The 18,473-nt window shown below is 39.9% G+C and overlaps 1 protein-coding gene across 12 annotated transcripts in view; it reads right to left on the reverse strand.

Annotated features, from left to right (window-relative positions):
* Nucleotides 1-18,473, reverse strand: part of grb10b (growth factor receptor-bound protein 10b) — a 173,888-nt gene that overhangs the window by 139,163 nt on the left and 16,252 nt on the right. For 7 of the 12 annotated variants that reach the window (XM_048557110.2, XM_048557076.2, XM_048557050.2 and 4 more), the window contains one exon: nucleotides 4,095-4,148. The exons of the other annotated variants lie outside the window; for them this stretch is intronic. The gene's annotated coding sequence lies outside the window, so the exon portion shown is untranslated. The remainder of the gene's footprint in view (nucleotides 1-4,094; nucleotides 4,149-18,473) is intronic. 12 annotated transcript variants of the gene reach the window in all.

Consider the following 18,473-nt stretch of genomic DNA (forward strand, 5'->3'; position numbering starts at 1 on the left):
AAGGGACCCGTTTAACAGTGCACTTTGCTTCCTGTCAGCCAGCCAATTTTCAATCCAAGCCAGTATTTTGCCCCCAATACCATGTGCCCTAATTTTGCTCACTAATCTCTTTTGTGGGACTTTATCAAAGGCTTTCAGAAAGTCCAGGTATACTACATCCACTGGCTCTCCCTTGTCCATCTTCATAGTTACATCCTCAAAAAATTCCAGAAGATTAGTCAAGCACGATTTCCCCTTCATAAATCCACGCTGACTCTGACCTATCCTGTTACTGCTATCCAAATGATTCATAATTTCATCTTTTATAATTGACTCCAGCATCTTTCCCACCACTGACGTCAAACTAACCAGTCTATAATTCCCTGTTTTCTCTCTCCCTCCTTTCTTGAAAAGTGGGACAACATTAGCCACCCTCCAATCTGTAGGAACTGATCCTGAATCTAAAGAACATTGGAAAATAATTACCAATGCGTCCTCGATTTCTACAGCCACCTCCTTAAATACCCTGGGATGCAGACCATCAGGTCCCGGGGACTTATCAGCCTTCAGACCTAACAATCTATCCAATACCATTTCCTGCCTAATATAAATTCCCTTCAGTTCATCCATTACCCTAGGTCCTTCAGCCCCTATAACATCTGGGAGATTGGATCTGTGTCTTCACGAGGTAAGACACAAGCAAAGTACCTATTCAACTCTTCTGCCATTTCCTTGTTCCCCATAATAAATTCACCCATTTCTGTCTTCAAGGGTCCAATTTTAATCTTAACCATTTTTTTTCTTTTCACATACCTAAAAAAGCTTTTACTATCCTTTATATTTTTGGTCAGTGTGCCTTCGTACCTCATTTTTTTCTCCACATATTGCCTTTTTGGTTATCCTCTGTTGCTCTTTAAAACTTTCCCAGTCCTCCGGCTTCCCGCTCATCTTTGCTATGTTATACTTCTTTTTTATCTTTATACAGTCCTTAACTTCCCTCGTCAGCCACGGCCACCCCCGCCTCCCCTTAAGATCTTTCTTCCCCTTCGGAATGAACTGATCCTGCACCTTCCGCATTATATCCAGAAATACCTGCCAATGTTGTTCCACTGCCATCCCTGATCGGGTATTGAACCATTGAACTTTGGCCAGCTCCTCCCTCATAGCTCCATAGTTCAACTGCAATACTGACATTTCCGATTCTCCCTTCTCCCTCTCAAATTGCAGATTAAAACCTATCATATTATGACTCTTTCTGAAGGAGGATTTCAGCCCAAAACGTCAGCCTTCCTGCTCGGCCTGCTGTGTTTATCCAGCTCTCTACATTTGTTATCTCAGATTCTCCAGCATTTGCAGTTCCTACTATCTCTGACACAGTATTTCAGCCATGGTCTCAAGTTTTATCAATGCCTATTTTTGTATTCCATTTCTTTGACAAAGCTCAATAATCCATTTAGCCTTCCCTATTACCCAACGAACATAAATGCTCGATCTTTGTGTTTCATCCACAAGGATCCCCAAATCCTTTGCTGTAATCATTCCCTATTTAACAATTTCTGCTTTTTTCTCGCCCCACCAAAATGAATAATCCCTCATTTTCCCATAGTACAATCCAACTATGCTTTATCCCCTCACTTAACTGGTCTGTCCCCCTCATGAGACTCCTGCTTTCATCCTCACTGCTTGCCTTCCCTCTCATTTAAAAACCTGATGATAGTACATTCACCTCAGTCATCAAGTCAGTAATATGTTGTGACTAACTGTAGACCCAGCACTGGTCTTTGTGGCACTCCACGAGTTACAGGTTGCCATCCTGAATGTGCTCCCTGTATCCCAACTCTGACTTCCATCAGTTAATTAATCCTCTATCCATACTAATATACTACTCTTGACATCATGAGCTCTTGTCTTAAACAGCCTTATATGCAGTATCTTATAGAATACCTTTTGAAAATCCAAATATATTGCTGCTTCCCTTTTGTATAAACCCAGGTGATACCTCTTCAAATAAACTTATCAGGCATTATCTCCCCATGCTGTCTCTATTTGATTATATTGTGTTTCTAAATGTTTCTCCATTACATCCTGTATAATAGACTAACATTTTCCCATGAAAGACGCTAAACTAAATGGCCTAGAGCTACCTATTTTTTGTCCATCTCTCATTTTGAAAAATGGTGTTACATTGAAAAACTGGCAATGTTCCGGGTCTTTCCTAGAAACTAAGGATTCTTGGAAGAATGCTACCAGTGCATCCACTAGGAGGAAAGGAAAAATTCAGTCACTTTACGCATTAAAATGGCAGGGAATACTTTTTTTGAATTGTTCAAAGTATAGTATGCATACTAAATAGTTATCAAAAAGTTGTTTATGATTTGTGTTGCAGTAAATGTCTTAAAACCTGCAATGTTGTGTGGCCCTTTCAGCCATTCACTGTTTTTCAAATAAGCAAACTTCCAAGTTTGCAACAAACCAAAGTAGTAACATACAAATTAGAAGCAAAAATCAGCTATTTAAGTTCCAAGTCTGCTCCACTACTTCATGAAATGATGGTTGATCAGATTATGGCAGCCTACCTAGCCGAAATATCCTTTGATCCCATATTAGTCAGGAATTTATTAACTTCTCCACTCTCTGGAGAAGATTTGCAAAGACAGCGAGACATCAGAAAGAAAATTCTCACCATTTGTCTTAAATGGATAACCTCTTATTTTTTCAAACTATATCACTATTTCCAAGCTCTCCCACAAGGGAAACATTAGCATCTGTTCTGTCAAGATCCCTTAAGATCTTAAGTTGAAATACTGGGATTGTTACCAACATTAATATCAGCAGACATGATTGAGAAGACATCCACACGCTCAATTTGTAGACAACATGTCGTAGAATACAATACTGAAATAAACCATGGTGAAGAAAAAGATAAACAGGACCTTGGGTGAAGGAAACCTTCCAATAACAGCAACTGTTTAAGAAACAGAATTTACTATTACCCAACATTCAAATGATATACTGTTAAAGCAGAAGCCTGTGAAATTGTTCTGAGACAGCAATCTGATCAAGCACCAAACATGAAAGCACAGTTTTTTTAAAAATTTTTTTTAAAAAGAAAGTCTTCAAAGGATAAACACAAGAAAATAAGCAAGCCACACAAACCACTATTGGATCACAAGTAAACATTTCCAACATTGGCCATCTTGCATTAACAATATCAAGGTCTGGGAGAAAATGCAGTACAGATTAATCTCCCATTTTTTGGTGTAGTGATGAGATGCCAAAAAAAACTGGAGTTCTTCATTTTGAAAAGCAGGCGGATGAATGATCAAGGTGTCCAAACTTGAGATATGGCATTTAGGCAAATTGGAAAAAATAACTTCCAAGGATCAGTGATTTATCTAACAAGGTAAAGCAGATAAAAAGTTTATTTTCTGCAAGAATGAAACAAGTCATCAGGATAGGATGAAAATAATGGCTAGAAATAACCAACTATTAAGAATGGAAGCTGAATCGAAAGTTTAAAAGAAACAGATGAAGAAAATGTAAAATATTTGGTGAATAGTCAAGGTCGATTGCTATCCCAAGAAAGCTGGCACAGGCACAATTGGCCAGATGACAACTTTCTGTTGTTTAAATCTTTGAGTTCACATGGTATACATCATTAAATGAAAAGATGACCAAGGCATTAGCTAAAGTAAATTAGGCTTCAATTAAACTTCTTGCCTTGAGAATTTTTGTAAGAACCCTGATATTGAGCACATTTAAAAATTATATACAATTCCAGGAAAACAGAATAGCTTCAATGATAAATATCAAACTTGAACAGAAAAACGAAAGTTGGTGATGCCAAAAGTTCTGTCAATGGTTAATCCAAATCACATATTCTAATCTGGCCTGCTTTTAGAGTTGTATTTATCTATAAGAATGTTTATTTATCTTCAGTATGTTAAACTGGTAAGGCTGTACCGAAAACATACCGTTTTTAGTAATTAAAATGTGAGATAGGGAATTAAAGGATTTTAACTCGGCAGTGAAAGCAACTGTCGTATAAAGTCAAAATGTTCTAGCTGGAAAAGGATGGCATTCCAACAATACAAATAATGGATTTAATGACGTACCATTAAGTTTCTGACATCATCTTCCAAGGTGGCAACAAAAAGGATGGCGAGTCACTGCATTAGGTGGTAGAGAAAGAAAGCAAGAGATGATTAGAAGGTTACAGATGCACATGAGGGGCACCATTAAACCTGGATGGTGTGATGAGCACTGTAAAAGCTGCATTTTTTGGACCAGGGAGCACACAGTTAGAGAAGTTCAAGTGCTGATTATTACCACTACATTTGGCTATAAGATCAAAGTTGAAACAACAGAATCAATTAAAATCCCCAACAAAAATGACACAAAAGGACATTGGCATTATCAAAACAGAGATAGGTTTTTATTCTAAGCTATGATCATTGCCTGGTCCTGTATTGCAAATTTTCACAGATACTTGTCAAAAATTCCAGATGTCATCTATCTCCTATCCCAAGCTGAGTGAATGGAAATAAACACGAAGGTGTTTGACTCACTTCCACTCCTGCGAACAGAGGGGAATTGATGACAGAACTTTAAAATATAAGGACCAAGACTACTGCTCTAAAAAAAGTCTGTGCTATCTTGACTCTCAGATGATTGCCTGATAATGGAGATGTTCTCACATGGCAGACTGATTCAAGTCACAACGTGAATTTTCTTTTGGCTGATGGAGGGTCCAGGCCCGAAACGTCAGCTTTTGTGCTCCCGAGATGCTGCTCGGCCTGCTGTGTTCATCCAGCTTCACACTGTTTTTTTTGGCGGACCTTGGTTTTAATGTAGTGGAAAACTCTAATCAATTCCTGCTCCACCCCCCACACAGCCACATTTTGAATCATTAGGTGTTTTTTTTGGTTTTCAGAGATTCCATTTCCATTGCTAACTTCTTCACTTGATGTGGTAACCTTACCTTTTAAATTCCTTGAGGTAAACAGGGAGCAGAAATACAAAAGATACATAGTTTTTCTTTTAAAAAGATGAAAATAAATTTTCCATATCTCACTGCCAAAATGAAAATTCTTGCTTTTTAGCAAAGATAAACTATTGGAAAATGAGTTGAGGTTTGCAGCCTCTTTAAAAACTGAAGGCTAATGTCTTCCTAAGGCCCAACGAGGGAAGGACACAAATCTGCAGCACCATGATAACCATAATTAGTAATTCAATCTGCATTTACTTCATATTTCAATACTTTTCCCAAATTAACGTACTTCATTGGATGATCATCCCTGCTTTAATGAGACACAGTAGAACCCCTTAGCACAGAGCACCCTAGATACTTTGTCAAGACATGCCACTTAAAAAGGGCATTTAATTCACTCAATTAACCTGCAGTACCATACATCTTATTATGGACACAGCCTGGTCACCAATATAGAAAGAGGGGTATGGTGGCTGGTGAAATGCTTTTAAATAAGTTTCCTCTATCTGATGAGCCAGATGAAGCCAGTTATGACACTGAATTTCCTAATATTTGTGTCGTAAAACCCATTGTTAACTTTGTTACCCGATCCGAAACATTGTTTGATTTTTTTTTCTTCACAGATGCTGCCAGATCTGCTAAGATTTTTCCAGCAACTTCCGTTTTTGTGCCGTCGTTAACTTTATTGCGAGAAGGCACAGCTGCAATTTTAAAAAAGCCCTACCATGGCAATAGAGTAGAGAGAGTGTAACAAACATCCCAGGTTCCCCATGTGCAACAACAGATGTTAGGATTACAAATGGCATACCTGGACTGTTAAAAAAAGAGTGTTTAATTTGAAGAATTTAAACCCTCAATAGTTAAGACCCTTTGTTTAAAGGTAAAGGCAAAACATGAAACTTGAAGGGATTCAAAAAAGATTTAGAAGGATGTTGCCAAGGTTGAAGGGTTTGAACTACAGGAAGAGGCTGAATAGGCTGGGGCTATTTTCCCTAGAGCATTAGAGGCTGAAGGATGACCTTATAGTAGTTTATAAAATCATGAAGGTATAGATAGGGATAATAGTCAAGGTGGTTTTCTCAGGGTAGCCAAGTCCCAAACTAGACGGCATAGGTTTAAGGTGAGGGGAGTAAAAGATTTAAAAAGGGGCCTAAGGGATGACTTTTTCATACAGGGGATGGTGCATATATGGTATGTGCTTGTATGAAGTGGTAGAAACTGGTACAATTACAACATTTAAAAGGCATCTGGAAGGGTACATGCTTAGATGGGGTTTAGACTGGTATGGCTAATGCGATTAGATTAATACAGGATTTCTGGTCAGCATGGACGAATTGGATCTAAGGGTCTGTTTCCATGCTGTACAGCTCTATGACTATGACACAAGGAAAACTTCAACCTCCAATCATGGTAACTAAACTGCCATGAAAAACCAACAGACAGAAGTAGTTATTTTCAAAGGGATAAGCAAACAAATTACGAAGCTTCGAAACTAATATGAACTGGACTAAAAGGATGAGAAAAATCATTGGAGTCCATTATCATTAGTAACAGGTACCAAATAGTTAGTAATAAAAAAATGCAGAACAATTTTGTTCAGACTTAAAAACAGAAAATGCCCATGAAAATCTCCATGTTGTTACACAAACAGGAAAGGCCATTCTTAGGTTTCAGAATCATAAAATATCAATGCAGCTATCACTGCTCTGATTATTTAAGCTTCTCATTTGCCAAAGACAGCTGTCGGCACTGTGATACTGTTGATAATGGACACAGGACTCAGGAGAAAAAGAGAACATTTTGTCCTTTGAGCATGCTCCTATATTCAATAAAATCATGGCTGATCTGGTTGTAATCTCAACTTCACTTTTATACTTGCACCCACATAACACAACTCCATTCTGTCAAAATGCTGTTTAACTCAGCCTTCAATAAACTCAATGATCCAACAGCCACTATATTTTTGGCAAAGAGAACTGCACAAATTAACAACCTGCAGAAAAATATTCTCATCCATTTTTAAAAGCAAGACCTCTTATTTTTACATGTGCCCCCAGTTGTATCCTCTCCTACGTGGACAAGCATCCTCTCAGAATCAACTGTATTAAGTATTCTCAAAATGTTATATTTCACTAAGATCACCCCATGCTTTTCAAAACTCTAGTGCATACAGGCCCAATCAGTTCAACCTTTCTTCACCAGACAAGCTTTTCATCCCAGAACTGGGTTGAATGATCCGCCTCTGAACTGCTTCTAGTGCAATTAGCTTCTTTGAATGGAGATTAAAATTTTTTTAAAAATCAAAAATACTCCAGACATCCAACCAATATCGTCTTATTCCATTCTCCAATATTCCATGCACCTTCCTAATCACTAGACTGCATGCAGCAAGTCCTTCTGTTTGCATACTCATCCTTCATAAATATCAAGCATGTGCAATCGGTCATTTTGCCATTGAGGAAAATCACAGGCTGTGACATTCTTCGGGAATGCATACCCCACCAACAGCAAGATCTCACCTATACCTGTAAACCAATTCTGTGCCAGTGTCTTCTTTAATAACAGAATCCCTACAGTGTGGAAATAGGCCCTTCGGCCCAAAGAGTCCACACCAACCCTTGAGGCATCCCACCCCAACCCATCCCCTTATAACCCACAAATCTCTGAACACTATGGTCAATTTAGAATGGCCAATCCACTTAGCCTACACATCTTTGAACTGAGGGGGGAAACCCGAGCACCCAGAGGAAACCCATGCAGACAAGAGAAGAATGCTTTGCATTCTACCTCTCTACTTTTATATTCTTCCTAAAGTAGACGTGTATATCTTCCAACATTATTCTCAATCATAGAATCATACCATATGAATGAAGCCCTTTGGCCCATCATGACTGTGGCACCAAAAATATACTAGTACCTGCACTATTCCCATAACCTTGAACATTATAAAAAAAAACTTAATTCAAAAATGTTTTGGTCACAGAAATCTCTTCGTAAATATACACTGTCACAAATTCAGTTCCATACAGTAGATATCAAGTATGCAAACAAACATTTGTGTTTGAGCCTGTCCCGACATACCAAAAGCATCTCTTACACATACATGACTACATTCACGTGCATCAAGGAACCAGGAGAGTCCAATAACTGAACAGACCCCCAGCTAACTTCAGCAGAAAGACCTCAAATATTGGTCTTTCCCCACTGCTCCTTGACAACAGCTGTCCCAACCTTTAGCGGTTCCCTCAGCACACAGTTCTGGACCTTGAAACGTGCCAATTTGCAATACTCAGTTGAGATCAACTCCTTGTTCGGGACAAGTTGATAATCAATTTTCACCTTTATGTGCGTGCCCAGAATCAGACTGGAAAGCAGAGTCCTGCATCACAGAGCTGTATGGGTCTAAATATCAAAAACCAATGCTTCTTTCAGACTTTCTATGGAAAGGCACATTGCAGCACGAGGGAACGAGAGGATGCACGAAGGAGCGGGAGAAAGACAGCAGTTTCAGCAGGGCGAGATGAACAAGCAAAATTAGAACAGACAGCAAGGTAGTCAATAAGACTATGAAATTAAAGGCCAGTTAGATGCAAGGGAGTTTGGCAATATTGGATTTCTTCCAATGCATTGGAGTCTAACAAAAAAAAGAGGCAGGGAGGGCAAAAATTAGAACACTGAGGTATAACACGCATATTTGAGGGCGGCTCAGCATTGGCAGCCCAATATTCTAATAGAGAGTCTTCAGGAGAAGAGGAAAAAAAAAAATCAGAATCCCTCCAGTCTGGGGGCAGACCAAACAACGCATTCAGTTCAAACCAACCATGTGAACAGCATCCCACCCAGACCTATCCCCTACCCTATCCCTGTAGCCCTGCATGCGCCGTGACTATTCCAACTAACCTACACATCCCCAAACTTTTTGGACAATTGAGCATGGCCATCTAACCTGTACATCTTTGGACTGTGCAAGGAAACCAATGCAGGCAAAGGGAGAATGTGCAACAATAGATAGTTGCCCATGGGTGGAATCAAATTTGGGTCCCTGACATTGAGGCAGCAGTGCCAACCACTGACCCAGCGTGCCACCACAAAAGAGGAGACAAGTGGGGGAGTGGTATTTCTAATCATGGATGGTACCACAGCTGCAGAAAGGGAGGTCATTGCGGAGTATGGGTGGAAGTCAGAAACAGGAAAGGATCAGTCACTTTAATGGGAGTTTTCTATAGAACTCCAGCAGCAACAGAGACACTGAGGAACAGACTGGGCAGATTTTGGGAAGGTGCAAAAGTAATAGGGTTGTTGTCATGGGTGACTTCAACTTCCCTAATATAGACTGGTATCTCCTAAGAGCAAATAGTTTGGATGGAGCAGGTTTTGTCACGTGTCCAGGAAGAATTTCTGACTCTACATAGATTGGCCAACTACAGGGGAGGTCACATTGGATTTGGTGCTTGGCAACGAGCCAGGATAGGTGTCAGATCTCTCTGTGGGAGAGCATTTTGTTGACAGTGATCACAACTCCCAGACCTTTACAATAGTCACACAGAGGGATAGGAGCAGATGGTATGGGCAAGTATTTAATTGGGAGGGAGGGGGAATTACAATGCTATTATGCATGAATTGTGGAGCATAAATTGGGAACAGATGTTCTCAGGGAAATGCACAACAGAAATATGGAGGTTATTAGGGAGGACTTGCTATGAATATTGGGGCAGGGAAGGGATGGTAAGGTGAACCTTGGACGACAAGACATTTGGAACATCTAGTCAAGAGGAAGAAGGAAGCTTACTTAAGGTTGAGGAAGCAACGATCAGACAGGATCTACAGGGCTACAAAGGTAACCAAGAAGGAACTGAAGAATGGATTTAGGAAAGCTAGAAGAGGGTATGAAAAAGCCTTGGCAGGTAGGATTAGAGCAAACCCCAAGGCATTCTGTACTTATGTCAGGAACAAGAGGAGGCCAGAGTGAGGGTCGGGCCGATCAGGGATACTGGAGGGAACTTGTGCGTAGAGTCAGAGGTGGTGGGGGTCCTTGATGAATACTTTGCTTCAGTGTTCACCAGAGACAGGGACTTTGACGTTTGTGAGGACAGCACGAAACAGACTGATATGCTCCGACAGTTAACGCTCGGAAGGAAGACGTGTTAGAAATTTTGAAAAACATGAGGACAGCCAAGTCCCCTCGGTCAGTCAGGATATACCAAGGAAGTGACGGAAGAGATTGCTGTACCTATGGCAATGATCTTTGCATCCTCACTGTCTACTGGAGTAGTACCAGATGATGGGAGGGTGGCAAATGTTATTCACATGGTCAAGAAAGGGAATGGAGATAACCCTGGGAATTAATCAACTAGTCAGATTTACTTACGGTGGAAAAATTATTGGAGAGGATTCTGAAAGATAATCATGAATACTATTTGGAAAAGCACAGCTTGACTAAAAATAGTCAGCATGGCTTTGAGGGGGAAGGTCATGTCTCATAAGCCTTATTGAATTCTTTGAAGATGTGACAAAACACATTGATGACGGTTGAACAAGTGGATGTGGTGTAGATGGATTTTAGCAAGGCATTTGATAAGGTTCCCCATGGTAGGCTCATTCAGAAAGTAAGGAGGCATGGGATTCAGGGAAATTTGCCTGTCTGGATATAGAATCGGCAGTCCAATAGAAGACAGAGGGTAGCAACAGAAGGAAGGCATTCAGCCTGGCGCTCAGTGACCAACGGTCTTCCACAGTGATCTGTCCTGGGACCTCTAGTCTTTGCAATCTTTATAAAATGACTTCAATTTGGAAGTGAACGTTAGTAAGTTTGCCAAAGATGCAAAGGTTAGAGGAGTTGTGGATAGCATGGACGGCTGTTGTAGGTTGCAATGGGACAGTGACAGGATGCAGAGCTAGGCAAAGAAGTTGCAGATGGAATTCAACCCAGAAGAGTGAAGTGATTCATTTTGGAAGGTCGAATTTGAATGCAGAATACAGAGTTAAGGCAGTGTTCTTGGCAGTGTGGAGGAACAGAGGGATCATGGGGTCCACATCCATAGATTACCTCAAAGTTGCTACCCAAGTTGATAGGGTTGTTAAGAAGGCATACGGTGTGTTGGCTTTCATTGGCAGGGGAATTGAGTTTAAGAGCCGTGAGGTTATGCTAAAGCTCTATAAAACCCTGGTGAAAATTTGGAATACCGTGTTCAGTTCAGGTCGCCTCATTATAGGAAGAATGTGGAAGCTTCAGAGAGGGTGCAGCAGAGATTTATCAGGACTGGACTAGAGGGCAGGTCTTATGAGGTAAGGCTGAGGGAGCTAGGGCTTTTCTCATTGGAGAGAAGGAGCATAAGTGGTGACTTGATAGAGGTGTATAAGATGATGAGACATAGATAGAGTGGATAGGGAGAGACTTTTTCCCAGGGCAGAAATGCCTGTTATGAGGGGGCATAATTTTAAGGTGATTGGAGGAAGGTACAGGGGAAGACGTCAGAGGTAGGTTCTTTACACAGAGTGATAGGTGAATGGAATCAGATACATTAGAGACATTTAAGCCACTCTTGGATAGGCACATGGATGATCATAAAATGTAACGCAAGCAGGGTAGTTTGCTCTTACTAAGATGGTAACAACATTGAGCGCTGAAGGGCTTGTATTGGGCTATACTGTTCTAATGTTCCAGGTGTTGCAACATTGATTCTTTCTCAATTACAGTAATATAAAAACTAAAAAAAAAGGAGCAATAAACATGGCTGAGTGTATACCGTAAGACTCCTAACAGCCTGGAAGAAATAGAGCAGAAACGTAGGCAAATTTCAGAGAAATATAAAAGTCATAGGGTTATGATAATAGGGATTGCAACATCTCCAACATTAACTGGAATAGTCAGTGTGAAAGGTTTAGAGAAATTGCATCCAAAAGAACTTTCAAAGCCAGTTTGTAGAAGGTCCGATGTGAAAGGCGGCAATTCTGGACATAATTTTAGGTAATGAAGCCAGGCAATTGATTGAAGTATCATTGGGGAGCATTTTACAGAAAGCATCATAACTAAGTCAGATTCAAGATAGATAGTTATGGAAGGATGGGACTGAAATCAAAGCTTTTAAAACAGGGAGAAGGCTGATTTTAAACAGATTAGATATAATTTAGCCAGGGTGGACCAGTAGCAAAAGCTTTTAGTTAAATTTGTTTCAGAGCAGCAGGATGGATTAAAAAGAGGAAATAGGGCAAGTATGGGGCCAACATGTTCCAATAATGACAAAGAGTGCAACACATAAACTGAAGGATATCCAATACTGTACATCCTGTGAAGACAGGGGGAGAAAAAAAAAAAGAGGCTTATGGCAGATCCCAAGGTATCAGACCAGCATAAGCCAAACAGGAGTGCAGAGTGTGCAAGGGGAAACTTAAAAGGAAATTAGGAAAGCAAAAACCAGGACATGAAACAATGACTGCAGGCAGAAAAAAAGGAAAATCCCAAAGTTACTTTACAAGTACACCAAGCATAAAAAGACAAGGGAAAGAGTAGGGCCCACTAAGGACCGCAGTGGTAATTTGAATGTGAAGCCAGAGCATGTTGATACAATTTTAAAAGAATACTTTGTGTCAGTGTTCATGAGTGAGAGAGGCGATGACAGCATAGAAATCAGGGAAATGAACAATGATATACTTGAAGAGATTAGCACAGACAAAGAGGCACACCTGAGTGGGCTGGCAGACTTAGAAAATTAGATAAATCTCCAGAGCTGGTTGGAATGTGTTCCTGGCTGTTCACTCAGGCAAGAGAACAAATAGCAGGAACATTGAAAATTATTGCCAATTCCTCTCTGGCCTCAGGAGAGGAGTCAGACAGCTGGAGGACAGCGAATGTGCTACAGCTATTTGAGAAGGGAGCAAAGGTTAAACCAGAAAACTACAGGCCAATGAGGTGAACCTAGCGACAGGGAAACTATTGGAAGCAATTCTGAGGGACAGATTAATCTGCAGTTAGAGAGGCGAGGATTTAATCAAAAACTGTCAGCATGGTTTTGTTAAAAGATTGTCAGGGATCACCAACTTGACTAAATTCTTTTCAGAGGTAAGCACTTGTAGACAAGAGCAATGCATTCAGTACAGTCTGCTTCGATTTCAGCAAGGCTTTTGATAAGGTCTTGCACGGGAGAGACTGACGGTGTAAATAAGAGCCCATGGTATCCAAGAAAATTTGCCTAATTGGATCAAGAATTGGCTGCATGGCAAAAAGTAGAGCGTGGTGGTCAAGGGGTGTGTTTCTGATTGAAAGCCTGTCGAGTGATGTTCCACAGGCATCAGTCTTGGGGTCCTTGCTCTGTCTGGTAAATGAATGATTTAGATTTCAACATAGGAAGGTTGATTCACAAGTTTGTCAAATGATACAAAAATCATTGGAGTGGTAAACAGCAAGAAAGATAGCCTTAGATTTTAAAAGATCAACAATGGACTGGTCAGACAGGCCGATTAGTGGCCAGTGAAATTCAATGTAGACAAATGTGATGTGATGGGCAGGACAAAGGAGCTAAGGGAATAAATGAACAGCAAGTGAAGACCACCAAGGTCTGCTTAATACTCGTTGCATGTCTTCTTATTCCCTTAAAGTAACAGGACAAATAGATAACATTGTTAAGGCGGCATTTGAGGCTGAACCAGAGACTTTCGGGCAGGAAGGCGATACTGGAACTGTTTAAAAATGTTGGTTTGGCCACAACTAGAATATTGTGCGCAGTTCTGGAACCTACATTCTGGCAATGATATGATTTTACTGTGGAAGATGCAGAAAAGATTTATCAGGATGTTGCCAGAGCTGGAGAGTTTTATTTATGAAGAGAGATTAGATACAATGGGGTTGTTTTCCTTTGAGCCAAGGATCCTGTGAGGGACATGATTGAGGTGTTGAAATTATCAGGGACACAGGCAGTATAGACAGGAACAAACTTTTCCCTTGAAGAAGGGATCAATGACTAAGCCTACAGATTTAAAGGGGTGTAGCAGGATGTTTAGAGGGATTCAAAGGTAATTTCCAACCCCCCACTCCCCGCCAACCTCACGTGGTTAGTGGAATCTGTAACTATTGCCTACAGGGTGGTAGAGGCAGAAATCCTCAACATTTTAGCATTTGGATGTATAGATTGGCACTGTAAGTATACAAGACTATGGGGCCAAGTACTGGGAAATGGGATTAGAATAGTTAGGTGCTTGTTTTGACTGGCACAGATACAATAGACCGAAGGACCTTTCTCTGTGCTGTAAACCTCTGACTCTAAAGACTGAATAAAACAAACTTTAAAGTACAAGTTTTGTTTTGATGTAGCTATAAATAAAAACAAACTTCTTACTATATCCTTGTTCATTTTGCATCTTCACAAGACACTTATTCACCAGTTTCATCCTGCATAAAAAGGTATTTTTAACTACACCGCCCTCCGTTGATGCCAGTTTGGTCATAGATGGCTGGGAATTGATGCAGTTCAAGTTTCTTGTCTCTCAATGGGCTATGTCTATTCTGCATTACATTTCCATCCAGCGAACTTTGAAAAAAAATTGATCTTGTCTAGCTGAATTCTATTCCCATACTAGTCCTGCAAATTTCAGTAACAAGAATAGTTACTGCTTTAGAACAGAGTTTAGGGCGAACTACTTGAGATTAGTAGCATACATTCAGCAATTTTACTAACACTAGTGGGCACAAGCTCATGCGTTTTCAATAATAGCTCAAAAGTTTACAAAGAGCACACGTGTCTAACTTTTCATTTCAGCTTTGTAAAACCTCACAAAAAAGGTACTGAATGCCAAAATCAGATTCTGTTAGCGTCACCCAGTCCTGTAAACCATCCAAACAGCCATTTAAGATTATAATTTAATGGAAATAAGCTATTCTTCCATCAAACTCACCTCAAGCTTACACACAAATATTTTAAATTGGACTCTTGGATAATGAAGAAATTCTCATTGATTCTTCCCCACTTCTATCACTGAGGAACCTTGGTAAATACTAGCACCCTGTTTCTAAGCTGTGATCTACAAATTTGACCAACTGAACAATTGGACTTGCAACCAAGTTTACATGATGGTCATGCAATTTTATTTCAATTTGCAAAATTGTGGACTCACAAATGAAAAAGCTATCATGCTCTGGTTTGGTCACAAACTATGCAAAATATATTCTAATTAAATTGTAAAGGACAATCTCGAATGCTCAGCCACTACTAGCCACAGAACATTTATGACTTGCCTGTTGCATTAAGGATTTGAATCTGAAAATACTGAAGATTGCAATAAATCAAAACTCAAGACAGCTACAGAACCCCTTTCCCTAATTGGATAGCTGCCTAATATAGCTAGTTTATTTTTAGCATAGTACTAAAGTAGTGTATTTCAGAGCTGACATCAGTAGTGAAATCTAGTACACAATGTACACATTGCCAAAAACGAAAATACACCCTTGCAAAATCATATCCTCATTTGTCAGATTTTTGTATAAAAACTTAACAAGAGCACTTAAGAAGAAAAATATGCGCAAAGTTCTGAACATTAGCTATCCTCTATGTCAGCAACGATGCCAAAAATGCTGTTCCATACATATGATATGTATTTATCACTGCCCTGAAAATGTTGCATATTAAAACAGATTAGCATCCACGATTTCTAAGGTCACCAAGATGCTCGAGAATTGGAAGTGGCAAATGCTGCAAACTGAAAGGGTCAATGAACACTTCTATCAAAAGAACGTTCAGTTCAACAAGCGCTACCAAGATTTTAAAAACTTTTTTTTCAGGAGAGGGGTGCAAACAGCCATTTGAGAACTTTGAGCTAATGAAGGAGAGCCAGAACAGATTTCTAAACAAGATGGTGCTTGAGGATTCTTAGTTTTGATGAAGTAACAGAGGTTGATGAAGAGAATGGAGTAGGAGTAAGTGTTGTCTGAAGATTTTAAACAAAATACAAGTGTTCAAAATATCACATAGTGCTCAGAAGAGGGTCAGCATCAATTTGGATACAACACAAAGCAGGGCAAATGGTTGTTTTTCAGACTGAAGGATCAAAGGCAGTGTTCCCCATGAATCAGTGCTAGATCACGAAGATTTGGATTATAAAATGTAAAGCCAATTTTCAAAATTTGCTAATGAAAGGGATTAACGACAATAGAATACAGATATGCTCACAAAATAGGCAGATGTTAAATTCCATTCTATGACACAAGATGATGCAATTTTGGCAGATGAGGATGAACATGAGTTGAGAATAAGCCATTCAGAACCTCAAGCCTGCTCCATCACTCAATGAGTGAACGATTCACGTGCTTTTGGCCACCCATCCACTCTCCTGTCTGCCCTCGGGACCCTTAGCTCCCTCAATCTAGGGTATATTTAGCTCACTTGTAAACATATTCATAAGAACACAGGACAAGAAATAAGTCTTTCAGCCCGTTTCACCATTCAATGAGATCATGGATGACATGCTCCAACTTCACAGACCTGCCTTTGGTCCAGATCCTTTAATATCTTTGCTTAAGGAACATTATCTACCTCAGAATTAAAACTAACAACTGATCCTGCATCTATTCTTGTTTGTCGAAGTACTCCAAGCACTCACCATCCTGTGCATATAGAAATGCTTCCTCTTATTTCTCCTGAACAATTTGGCCCTAGTTCTCAGACTGTGCCTCCTCATTCTAAAATCCCTAACAATGGGAGTAGTTTATTTTTGTCTATGCTGCCTTTTCGTGTTAATATCTTGAAGGCTTCGATCAGATCAACTCTTAACCTCCTCAATTATAGAGAAAGCAGGCTTAATTTGCATAAACTCTCCTCATAACTTCACGTTTGAAGTTCAGGTATCGTTCTTGTAAACCTATTTTGTACTCCCTGCAAGGCCAACATATCCTTCCTAAAGTGTGATGCATAAATCTGCTCACAGTACTTCAAGTGGAGTCTAACCCAGGGTTTTGTAGAACTGCAGCATAAAACTTTTGCATCTTGTGTTTCAGTCCTCTAGATGTAAGAGGCCAGCACTCAGCTTTCTTGGTTATTTTCTGCACCATTTTAAAGATCTGTGGACCTGAACTCTCAGTGTATTTAACTTCACACCAGTTAGAAAGTATTCTGCTTAATCCTTTTTCCATTCCAAAATAGGTAATCCTAAATTTGCTTGCAGTGATCGCCATCTGCTACAGTTTTGCCCATTCACCTAGTCTATCAATACTGCATTGCAGTTTTATGCTACCATTGACACGGTCTTACAATACTGCCTCCCTTTCGGTACCAGCAAACTTTCTATGCCATTATCCATGTCAGTAATAACGTGAACAATTGAGACCCTATGCACTTCCTTGTGTGATACCACTAGTATCTTGCCAATTTGAGTACCTAGCAATTATCCCTATTTTTTGGTGCTTGCTAATCAATGTCCCAGGCATGTCAGTAATTTGCCTTTAATTCCGTGGGCTGCCTTAAGACACTTAACTATGCACAACTTTATCAAACATCTTCTGGAAGTCCAAATAAACATCCAGACAGTCTTCTGACCATTATCTCAGTCAGCTTTTCAAAAATAAAATTCAGAGCTTTCAAAAATTTAATGAAGTTCAGCAACCTTGACCTACCTGTCACAAATCCATACTGGCTGAAAATTTTCAGTGTTCAGCTACAACTCCCTTGCTTATTAGACTCCTATAACTTCCTCAAAGAAGTTGGATAACTAGGCTAATTTCCCAGTTTTCCTTTCCCATCCTTCCTAAACAGCAGAGTGACATGTGCAATTTTCCAGTCAGAGGGATGACTCCTGTATCTAGGGAATTCAAAAGGTTATAATTACGGCATCTGCAATGTGCTCCTATACTTCCTTTAACACCCTCAGTGGAAACCATCAGGTCCTTTAGTTCGTTGAATTGATGAATCTTATGTCCACTGCTCTCTGTGGGTAAGAGAATTCCATAGACTAACAAACCTTTCCTCATCCGAGATGGGAACATTTCTTCAGAGAATGGTTAACCTGTGGAATTCCTTACCACAAAACTGTGATTGCTAGGTCACAGTATATTCAAGAAAGATTACCAACTTGTTAGAAATTAAAAGTTAGCAAAAAATATTAAGACAAAAGCAAGAATACAGCATTAAAAGATCAACTGTGATCATATTGAACAAAAGAACAGGCTTAGGACTAAAAAGCCAATTCCTGTTCCTAATTCCCATGTTAAATCCCACAACCAGAAACATCATCTCAGCATCCACACTATCAAAATCTCAAGATTTTGCTTCTGAAAAAGATTAGGTGGCACGGTGACACAGTGGTTAGAACTTCTACCTCACAGCACCAGGGACCCAAGTTTGATTCCAGCCTCAGGCAACTGTGTATGGAATTTGCACTCTCTCACACACAGTCTCCCACGTGTGCGTGTCGGTTTTCTCTGAGTGCTCTAGTTCCCTCCCACATTCCAGAACTGTGTAGGTTAGGGGGTAGTTTCCCATGCTCAATTCTCCATAATATCTGGGGACATACAAGCTAGATG

Source organism: Stegostoma tigrinum, chromosome 2, assembly GCF_030684315.1.
Source record: "Stegostoma tigrinum isolate sSteTig4 chromosome 2, sSteTig4.hap1, whole genome shotgun sequence".
Taxonomy (NCBI): Eukaryota; Metazoa; Chordata; class Chondrichthyes; order Orectolobiformes; family Stegostomatidae; genus Stegostoma; species Stegostoma tigrinum.